At 43.1% G+C, this 9,675-nt stretch overlaps 1 long non-coding RNA gene and 1 other non-coding gene across 2 annotated transcripts; one reads left to right on the top strand and one right to left on the bottom strand.

Annotated features, from left to right (window-relative positions):
* The first annotated feature begins 26 nt into the window (after nt 1-26).
* LOC116657558 lies at nt 27-9,298 on the top strand. The gene is made up of 4 exons (XR_004312689.1): nt 27-192; nt 599-776; nt 1,146-1,217; nt 8,554-9,298. It is a non-coding gene; the product is annotated as an uncharacterized LOC116657558 (long non-coding RNA).
* On the bottom strand, nt 7,739-7,843 carry LOC116657687. The gene has a single exon (XR_004312883.1). It is a non-coding gene; the product is annotated as a U6 spliceosomal RNA (small nuclear RNA).
* Nucleotides 9,299-9,675: the final 377 nt, after the last annotated feature.

Genomic DNA, 9,675 nt, shown 5'->3' with positions numbered 1-9,675 from the left:
CCGGAAGCCTCTGCTCGTACCTCGCAACTATCCCGCCCTCTAGGGCTCCCCTCCGGGCCCGGCAAGAAAGTGGGCCCTGGCGGAGAACGCATGCGCGCACGTCGGCTACCTGGCCGTTGACGTCAGGGCCGGCGGTCCCGCGTGAACTCCAGAGTCCCGAGTTTTCGGCGACCTTGGCTGTCGGGGCAGCTGGTGAGCGCTTCCTGGCAATGGGCTCCCTTTACCTTCTGCGTTTCGAGATGTAGATTTGCTTTAAGTGTAGACTTTTCGCCTCACTATCCCCCTTCAAATAACTACTAATTTTGGTAGGAATCAAGCAGAGATCGAAGGCAATAGATTTATCCAGAAATTTCTTGAAACTGAATACAATTGCCGCTATTTTTTTTTTTTAAGTGGCAGAATAAGGCACGTTATAGGGATAAGGAAAATGTTGCATGGAAACGGGATTATTCTAAACGACTCGTAGTGATCTTCAGTTTTACAGTTTTCTTGCCTCAGAAGTTGTTTCTTGCGCCTGTGGGGCGGGAATCGTTTGTGGATTTCAGGACTTGACGTCAGTGCCAGTCAATGGTGCTTTAACTTCTGGTCACTTATTTAGGTCTAGACCACACTGGCTGGATTATGGTCGGTCACGTTGCACTCATCTCTTGCTGAGCCCCAAGCCGCTACATGAAGTGCAGGGACCAGGTGACATGTGTCCCCTTATGTCGCATGGTTGAGCTGAGGACAGCAGCTTGGATGTTCCTTACTCAGCACTCAACACGTCGGAGTGGATGGTAAAGTCATGGTCTGTTACTTAGTCAACTTCACCCTTGGTCCCATGTCATATGGGTTCAGTCGTCAACTGTTAAGTAGTTCCCCATCCCTTCTGGAATCTTAATCAGGGATGACCATCCCATCTTTGAGCTCCTGGTAGGGCCCTGGTTTAGACATTATGTCCAACCTATCAAGAAACACAACAAAACATACAAGCCCCAAATATTAGACCAGTGGTTTGCAAATTTTGGGGCCTTGGAATCCCTTTGCGTTCTTAGAAATTGAGGCCCCAAAGCTCTTTGCTTTATATAGGTTTTGTCTATCCATATTTACTGTGTTAGAAAGTAACACAAGTTTGAAATATTTATTAACGCACTTTAAAATTACAGAAACAAATCTGTAGAAACAGAAAGTTGCCAGGAGACGGTGATGGACTGATGAACTGGGAGTATTTCTAATAGGTATGGAATTTCTTTTTGGGGTGATGAAAGTGTTCTGGAATTAGGCGGTGGTGATAATTGTACAACATAGTGAATATACTAAAAACCACTGAAGGGTACACTTAAAAATAGTCAGTTTTAGGTTATGTGAATTATATTTCCATTAAAAATTGCCAAAATTACAATAACAAAAAAAATTACATATTACATATATAGCATTTTAATTTTTAAAAGACTATTTTCCAAAGCAAAAAATAATTGGAAGAGCAGCATTGTCTTACATTTTTATAAACCTATCTAAACACTATATGATATGTAGTGACACAACAGATTGAGTGCAGAACAAGCTAAACTAGTCTATGGTAAAAAAGTCAGAAGAGTAATTGCTTCTTGGGAGTTGGGGGCAGGAAGTAGCTAGGAAGGGCCCAGAGGGAATTTTCTGGGATGGTGGCAAAGTCCTATATCTTGATAGGAGTTGGGTTACACAGGTGTATGCATTTGTCAAAACTTGTGTGTGGAAGCATGACATGGTTTTCCAACTGTGTGATCCTCATATTGGAATTCCTTGTAAGACTTGTTTCTAAGATGTTTGAAAATCATGAATATGTGAAAAATGCCCAGGCTTTAACATCAGAAAGACCTGAGTTTAATCCTGGCTCTGCTACATACTGTTTGTGACTTTGGACAAATAACATTTAGCAGAGTGCCTGATACATCATAGGCACTTAATAAATACTTATAATATGACTGAATGAAGTAATTTATCTTAGCTTTAGTTTTGTACTAAGTACAATGATCTCATTTTAATTTGTTCTACTAAGATTTAGAGGGTTTTTAGGTGAGTTTCCTTTTGATGACAAACTAAAGCAGAGAATCAGGGAGAAAAGTTTCTTTTTGCTTGGATTTGCTCAGTTATTCAATCCTGGGGAATAGACAGGGGTGTAAGTTTGGGGGAGGGGACACGGTGACCTCTGACATCTGTCCTTGTGACTCTCATCACCTACAAACATAGCAACGGCCTTCTATCATGGTCACTTCATCTAAAAAAAGGGAAATAATGCTACTACTTTCCAATAGAATTGTCACAATTCAATGAGGTCATTTTGAAGAGTACCTGAACATGTAATGTTAGTTGCCTCTTTCATTTTTCATCTCTCCCTACTGTTTTCCCTGAAAGAAATAAACATGTGTGACATGTTAAACATGTAAACATGTCAATATAGCCTTCCTACCTGAAGTGATCCTTAAGTGTTCTCTCATATGCCGTATGTTAGTAATCGGCCTGTATTTGCTATCTTTCCCCAGCACGTACAAGCCCAAATTCCTGATAACACCAAGGACTGCACACTTTCATTGGCTGGACTTGAATTTATTGGTCCAAAAACTTTCTTGAAATCCATGAGGTGCAGCCTAAAAGGGAGCCTTGCATTACTTAGAGGATTGGTTTTGTTGGTGATTGCTGTTAGGGACCTGCATCAGCTTGCACAGGTTGGGGCTTCTCTACTCTTGGGGCTGCTCAAGAGGCCTGGCCCTGTGTTCCCTCGAAATAGCTCCCCCTTTTGCGCTCTGCATTGGGAGCCGGAGGACTCATTACGTACGTCAAATCATCACATTGTACACTTTAAATACATTAGAATTTTGACAAATATACCTTAATAAAGCTGGAAAAAAATTTTAAAAGAAAATGAAGTTACTAAAAGCATGGGTTTTGATAACCTAATAAATTCATCTTCAGGGAAAAAAAAGAGCCAAATTGAGGTTTCCCTGAGGAAGAAGAAATTCTACCTATACACTGCAGCATCTCCTCTTGCCTGGAAGCTTCCAGATTTCAGGCTTGCCTAGCCAGCCTCAACAGTTGCATAAACCAATCCTTTGCAATAAATCTCTTGTTGTATATATGTACGTATACCTCCTACTGGTTCTTTCTCTGGTAGAACCTGACTGATACAGCAAATAACTTTACTTATTTAACTGAAAAAGTAAAGGTGTGGTGTTAACTTCCTCAAATTTCACTCTATACCTGCCCCCCCAACAGAAACTAACCTATACCTTCACTCTTTATTTTCTTCTCTCTTTCTTAAAGTTCCCTGCTCCCAAACCTACTTGAAACATCCTTGCCAATCTTTTCTGAGACTTTGCTCCATCAATTATCTTCTCTTCCCTGAATATTCAGCCTCTTCCTCTAACTCATGCTCATGTCTCTTCCTTGTCTAGGATGAAAAACAAAACCCCTGCTTTCTTACATTCCCCATAAATATTACTTACTGGAATATTTTCTACCTTTCTAGAGCCAAACTTCTCGAAACATCCAGTTCTTGTTGGCTGTATTTCCTCACTGCCATTCATTCCTTAACCAGTTGCAGCCTGTCTCCAGCTTCCCTCAATCCACTAAAACTTTCTCTGTCAAGATTATTAAGGAACCTCTGGTTGCTAAAGCTGAGGAAACTGAAGCCTGTCCTTTTCTTGACTTTTCAGAGGCATTAACCACTCCTTGAAATTTCTGTCTTGCCTTCGTGCGCATCAGTCCTCCTGCTGTTTACCTCCCAGACCACTCCATTCTCTATTTCTTTGCCTGATTCCTCTTATTTGCACCAACCATCAAACGCTGGTGTTCCCCAATCCTCTCTGACTTCAAGCTTCTCATTTCATATGCCTATAGTTTCCTTGGGTGACTTCTACGTCTTGAAGTTCACAATCTATGCGCTGGGTTTGCACTGACACTGCACCTGAGTAGCCAGAAGGAAGCAGGTGAAGGCCTCACCTCTGCTTCCACCTCATTCGGTCCTGTTTGAACTGTTCCACGTTGAACCCATGTGCCAGCTGGGGGCCTCCCTGTCCCAATCCTACAAGCAGTGAAAGGACACCCCTTCCCGAGTCCTACAGGCGGGAAAGTCTTCCCAAGCTTTCTGCTGTTGCAGGCTTTCACTCCAATGGGGGTGCTGAGAGGGGGGAGTCAACAAATGAACAACTACCGCGCGATCTGTGCTATGAAGAAGTCATCAAAGCAGAGTGAGAGTGTGCAGCGGGGTGGGGAAGCCGCTCCTCTGGCTGCAGCGCCCTCTGCTTGGGTAACATTTGCAAAGAGTCCCAGTTGAAGTGATGGAGAGAAATACAGATATTTGGGTGAGGAGTGGGCCTGGCAGAGGGAACAATAAGTACCAGAGCCCTGAGCAGGAAGTGTGTGGGATGAATTTAGAAACAGCAGGGAGGGTAGGGTGGCTGGTGGGAAGTGAGCGGGAGGTGAGGTCTGGGCGGCAGCCAGTGGACAGAGGGTGCAGGGCCTGGAGGCTGTGATCAGGAGTTTGGAGTCCTTCTGAGAGTGACGGGAGCCATTGAAAGGGTTTTGCCTTTTAAAAGGGTTCATCGCTCCAGATTTTGATAAAGCGGAGAATAGACTTTATGGGTGAGCCTGGAGAAGGAAGGCCATGGCAGGAGCCTTGTGAACCTTCCCGTTTTGCTGGATAACCTCTTGCCTGCCCCCCACACCTCCACTGCCTCAGAGCTACTCCCTCCCTCAGACAAAGCAGCTCTGTCTTCTTCTCCAAGTCCTGGTGCACATTCAGACCATAGGGTGAGAATCTGCGCCTTCCCCCATCAAGGATTTTTCGCAATATATTTCTAAACAACGGCAGATGTGTTTCCTGTTAAGGGGAAGAAAAACAAAACATTCTCCACCTCCTCCTTTACACATTGAGCCTTCACAAAGGTTTCATCTGAACAAAGGGTTTTACCACAAAAACAAATGTGAACATTGCTTTCCTGCTCACCCTTCACTGTTCCAGTGAATAAACCAAAGTCTCATGAGAGAAGTGACTTCACTAAATTGGCACTACCTACTACCCTCCTGCCCGCCATGTCCCACACGCCAGCCCCTCAGCAGCCTGCAGTTTGCTCCTGCTACTCCAGCTGCCTAAAACGCTCTCGTCCTCCTGCCCACCCAGTCCCTTCTCCTCTCGACATTTGGCCCATGCCACCATCACCCCCACTCGCCACCAAGCCTTCTCTCCCCAGCTCCCTTCTCTTCCCAGCCCCTCACTTGGAACAGAATTCGTGGCACCTTTCTCTGGCCGCCAGCTGTGCCCCCTACTTCACTAGTGTGGTTCTAATTACCCTGCACTGTAATTTATCTGTTTACATGGACGCCTCCACCGATGAGACAATGAAACGGTAGTCCATCCTAAGGCAGGGACTGTGTTGTCTCCACCTCCAGTTCCCAGCTACTGCATCTCACCTGCCTCAGAGCCGGAGCCCCCCAGGAATGACTGTCAAATGCCTCAGCTGCAGCAAGACCTCTGTGAAACATTGCGCCTTTGTCTCTTCACACAGCCGTGTCTCTTCTCGCAGGACTGCATATGGGTTTTCTTTAGTTTCTTGGGGTTTTTTGTTAGTTTTTTAATGAAGGTACTGGGGGTTGAACCTAGGACACTGTGCATGCTAAGCATGAGCTCTACCACTGAGCTATACCCTCCCTCCCCCTTTTAGTTTCTTATTTATAACTCCTCTGGAGAAACTGTATTCTGAAGAATACTGGACATAAAGACAGAATTCTGGGATGAGGTGCTCTAATTCTTCTTAGTTGTGTGAATTTAAAGAAGTCACTTCATTCTTTGCAGCCTATATTTCTGCATTTGTAAAATGAGGAAAAAAATTTCAAGATCAACCAAAATCCTCAAAGACAGTGTTTTTCAAACTGTAGGTCTTAACCCATTCGTGACACCATGAAATCAACTTAACAGCTCAAGAGCAGCATAGTTTAAAAGTGAAATGATAAAGAAAATAAGAGAGCATTGCATGTAACAAAGTTAAATATTGTTTCTTGAAATAGTGCAGTTAACACTCTATACTGTGTGTACTGGGTCCTGATATAAAATGTTATTTCCTATTGTGAATTGAGGGTTGTTTTTTAAACCAATCTTGAAAAAAATTAAGTCTGCCTTTCTTAAAGGGTAAGGTACAAATACAATTTCTTTATATACTAATACTCTTTGTTCAAAACTGTCAGGCTAGAAGTGGGTAGGATCATTTCTAGGGAAGTAACTAGTGAATCTGGAGACCCAGATTCAGGTAGGTTAAGTGCACAGTGTTAATAATTTTTTAAAATCCAGATATAATTGACATATAACATTATATTAGTTTCAGGTATACAGTGTCATGAGTCAATATATATATATATTACAGAATGAATTAATAATTTTTTGAGTCAGACACTTATAGTGATGCACCAGTAATTCATGGACAGAATACTGTGTTATAAAGAGACATGAGTTTAAAGCCTGGTTCCAGTCCTTACTTACTTCATGACCTACTGAGCCTCAGTTTCTTCATCTGAAAACTGGGGAGAATGAAATCAATTTTTGTCAACTCCCGGGCACAGATCTGGCACATGGAAGTAATGTTAATGTTTACTCTCTTCTCCCTTGAGAGTTTCACAAAACACGGCCTTCCTTTTTGGTCTCTTTCAGATAAAGTTGGTCTAGGCAACCTTATCTTTTTCATCTGCAGTTAGCTTTATCTTATGGTTTAGCTTGAGTTCAGATCCCAGAGATCTTGTCAAATGCATTATAAGACTTGAAAAAGAATTTTGTGTTAAGTTGGCTTAAACAACTGAAGTTAAAGTCACTTGGAAAGCTGATTTTAATCTCCTTTTATCAAGATATAATTATGTGGTAACTTTTTTTTTAATCTCTGGGTTTTTGCTTTTAGTCTCCACCCCCTTTACTGAATTTCTTGATCAGCTACAACTTTTCACTTTGTTTAGTTTAGTTTTCCTTTGTTTCCCTCCTCCTTGCAAAAATAATCACTCTCCAGAACATATGATAATGTCATATGCAGAGGGAGGAAATCCCCGTCCATCTGAGGATCAGCCACATCCAGGACTCATACGTGCTGGATAAGCTGCTATCAGAGTGGGAGTGAGGTGAGGTCATTCCACCAGGATGCATTCATTCTTGCTATGAGTCAGGAAGAATTCATCTAAGAATAGGAGCAGATTTGGTTTCCTTTACACATCACATAAGGTTCAGTCATCTGCTCTCATGCATGATGCATTCTGCAAATGCATTAAGACAGAGATAGCGTGACGTGCTGGGGAAGAGTACAGACTGCTGGAATCCAGCCACTGCTACTCAGAAGCTATGAGCCTGGTTAGTTAGTTTTTTTAATTAAATTAAAATTTTTGTTATATTGATTTACTTTTTTAAAGGGAGGTACTGGCATTGAACCCAGGACCTTGTGCATGCTAAGCATGTGCTCTACCACTGAGCTATACCCTCCCCCTCTATTTATTTTTTTAAACAGGAGAAAAACCAAAAGTTTAATAACACATATACATACATGGGAGAGACCCAGAAAAACTAGGTAACTTGTCAAAATGGCTGAAGCCCTCACCTTAAATACTATCTTCAGCTAAAGACAAAAGAGGATGTTGAGGATGGGACGAGACAATAAGTTACCAGGAGAAGCACGCAGTAAGGAAGGGTGATTGTGATGCAGACTTAAGCATTGCCTTCCCCCTTGATAAGAATTTGTAGAGATTCAGTCACAAAAATATGAGACACTTCACCAACGTGCATGCCATCCTTACACAGCGGCCATATTAATCTTCTCTTTTTCTACAATTTTAGTATATGTGCTGCTGAAGTGAGCACCTGGAGCAAGTTATTTTACTTCTCTCTGCTTCTGTTTTCTCATCTTAAAAGAAAAGGTGGTAGATGTACCCACCTCTTAGAGTTCACTCCAGAACACTGCCTGGTGCATGGTGAGAGCCAAGGAAATGTTTTTATATCGATGAAGTGTGCACAAGTAAAACAATAGTCTCATGTTCTAAGGAGTGGCTCCATCCAGTGGAAATGAGAAAAATCATGAAGTTCCTAGTTATCCCTCACGCTGCCTCTGGTCCCCAGGTGGGCGTGGCAAGGTCCAAGCACACCATGCTCGTAGGCAGCGGTGAGATGGGGCTTGTGGGGGCATGGGTGAAGCCCGCTTGAAGCATAAAGTCCAGAACTCTGGTGTCAGTAACATTGCTTAAGCAGAAGTCTTTAAGCTTCAGCCAAGATGGGTAGCATGAGCATGGCAGGAGGAGAGGAGAGTCTCCCCAAAGAATTGCCTGCTCTGGTGTCCGCTGCTGGTTCTTCCTTGCCTGAGGTTGGTGGCCTCCGCGTTTTGCCCAGGAGCCAGGTTCCTAGTGGTACCCAACACTGTGGAGGGGGCGGTGTGGAGCTGTTGTTGCTGGAGGAGCGTGGAGTTCTGAGCAGAAAGTAAGAAGTAGATGAACTCAGCACTTGTAAATTGGGCCACCCACAGTTCCTCAAAAAGTTACACACAGAACTACTATATGACCAAGAAGTTCTACTCCTAGGTATATACTGAAGAGACATTGAAAACATATGCCCCCACAGACACCTGTACCTGAATGTTCCTAGCAGCAGTACCTGTGATAGCCGAAGAGTGAAAGCCGCCGCATGGCCATCAGCTGAGGAACGGAGGAACAAAATGCAGCACAAGCGTCCCCCGCCCTTCTGGACAGTTCACTTTACGCCACTTCGCTCTTACCGAAGACCTGCATCAGTACGGGTTTCGCTGACCGGAAGAATTCCGAAGGCTTTCACTTTGACAATAAAAGGCAAAAAGTGAGAGTCGCGGTGTGTTCCTTTTGCAGCAAGTGGTTGTAGAGGCATGGAGCACCCCAAACACGGGGGTGTCACCGCCAAGCTCCTTCTGGGAAGACGTCACTCAGCCTCTCAGCATCCAGCCACCATAGCTTTCAACTGTGCCTGTGGGTATCTGTGCTTTATCTCGATTTATTTTGTGCAGCTATTAGTAAGATGTGTCCTAAGATCATTGCTTCTTCACTTTACACCATTTCAGCATATGGAAGGTTTCACAGGAATGCTCTACTTTCAGAGAGTGGGGAAAACTTGTATATCTATGTGCTGGAATATTATTTATTCAGGTATTAAAAAAAAAGGAATGAAGTACTGACTCATGCTGCAACACGGATGAACCTTGAAACCATTAAACTATGTGAAAATGCAAAACATGAAGACCACATATTGCATGAATACATTTATATGAAATGTCCAGAATAGACAAATTCATAGAGAGCAGATAGTAGTTACCAGAAGTGGGGGTGGGGGGGGGAGAGGAGGGGGAGTGACCACTAATGGGTATAGGATTTCCTTTTGGGGTGATGAAAATGTTCTGAAATTAGGTAAGTGCTTATGGTTGCTCAATCTTGTGAATACACTAAAAACTACTGAATAGCATACTTTAAAAGGTGAAATTTATAGTATGCAAATTATTGCTCAGTAGAAATAATAATAAATAGATAAAGTTTGGTCTCCCAGTCTTGCTACCTGTAGAAAGTGCGACAGTGATGTGTTTGGGATCCAGGTGAGACCCCTTGGCATGGAGACAGGAGTGCTAGAAGATGGTTGAATTTGGAGGAATGAGTTTTCTGAAACCTGAATACAAGTGAGTC

This window comes from Camelus ferus, chromosome 18, assembly GCF_009834535.1.
Source record: "Camelus ferus isolate YT-003-E chromosome 18, BCGSAC_Cfer_1.0, whole genome shotgun sequence".
Taxonomy (NCBI): domain Eukaryota; kingdom Metazoa; phylum Chordata; class Mammalia; order Artiodactyla; family Camelidae; genus Camelus; species Camelus ferus.
This window is presented reverse-complemented; position numbering and strand designations above follow the sequence as displayed.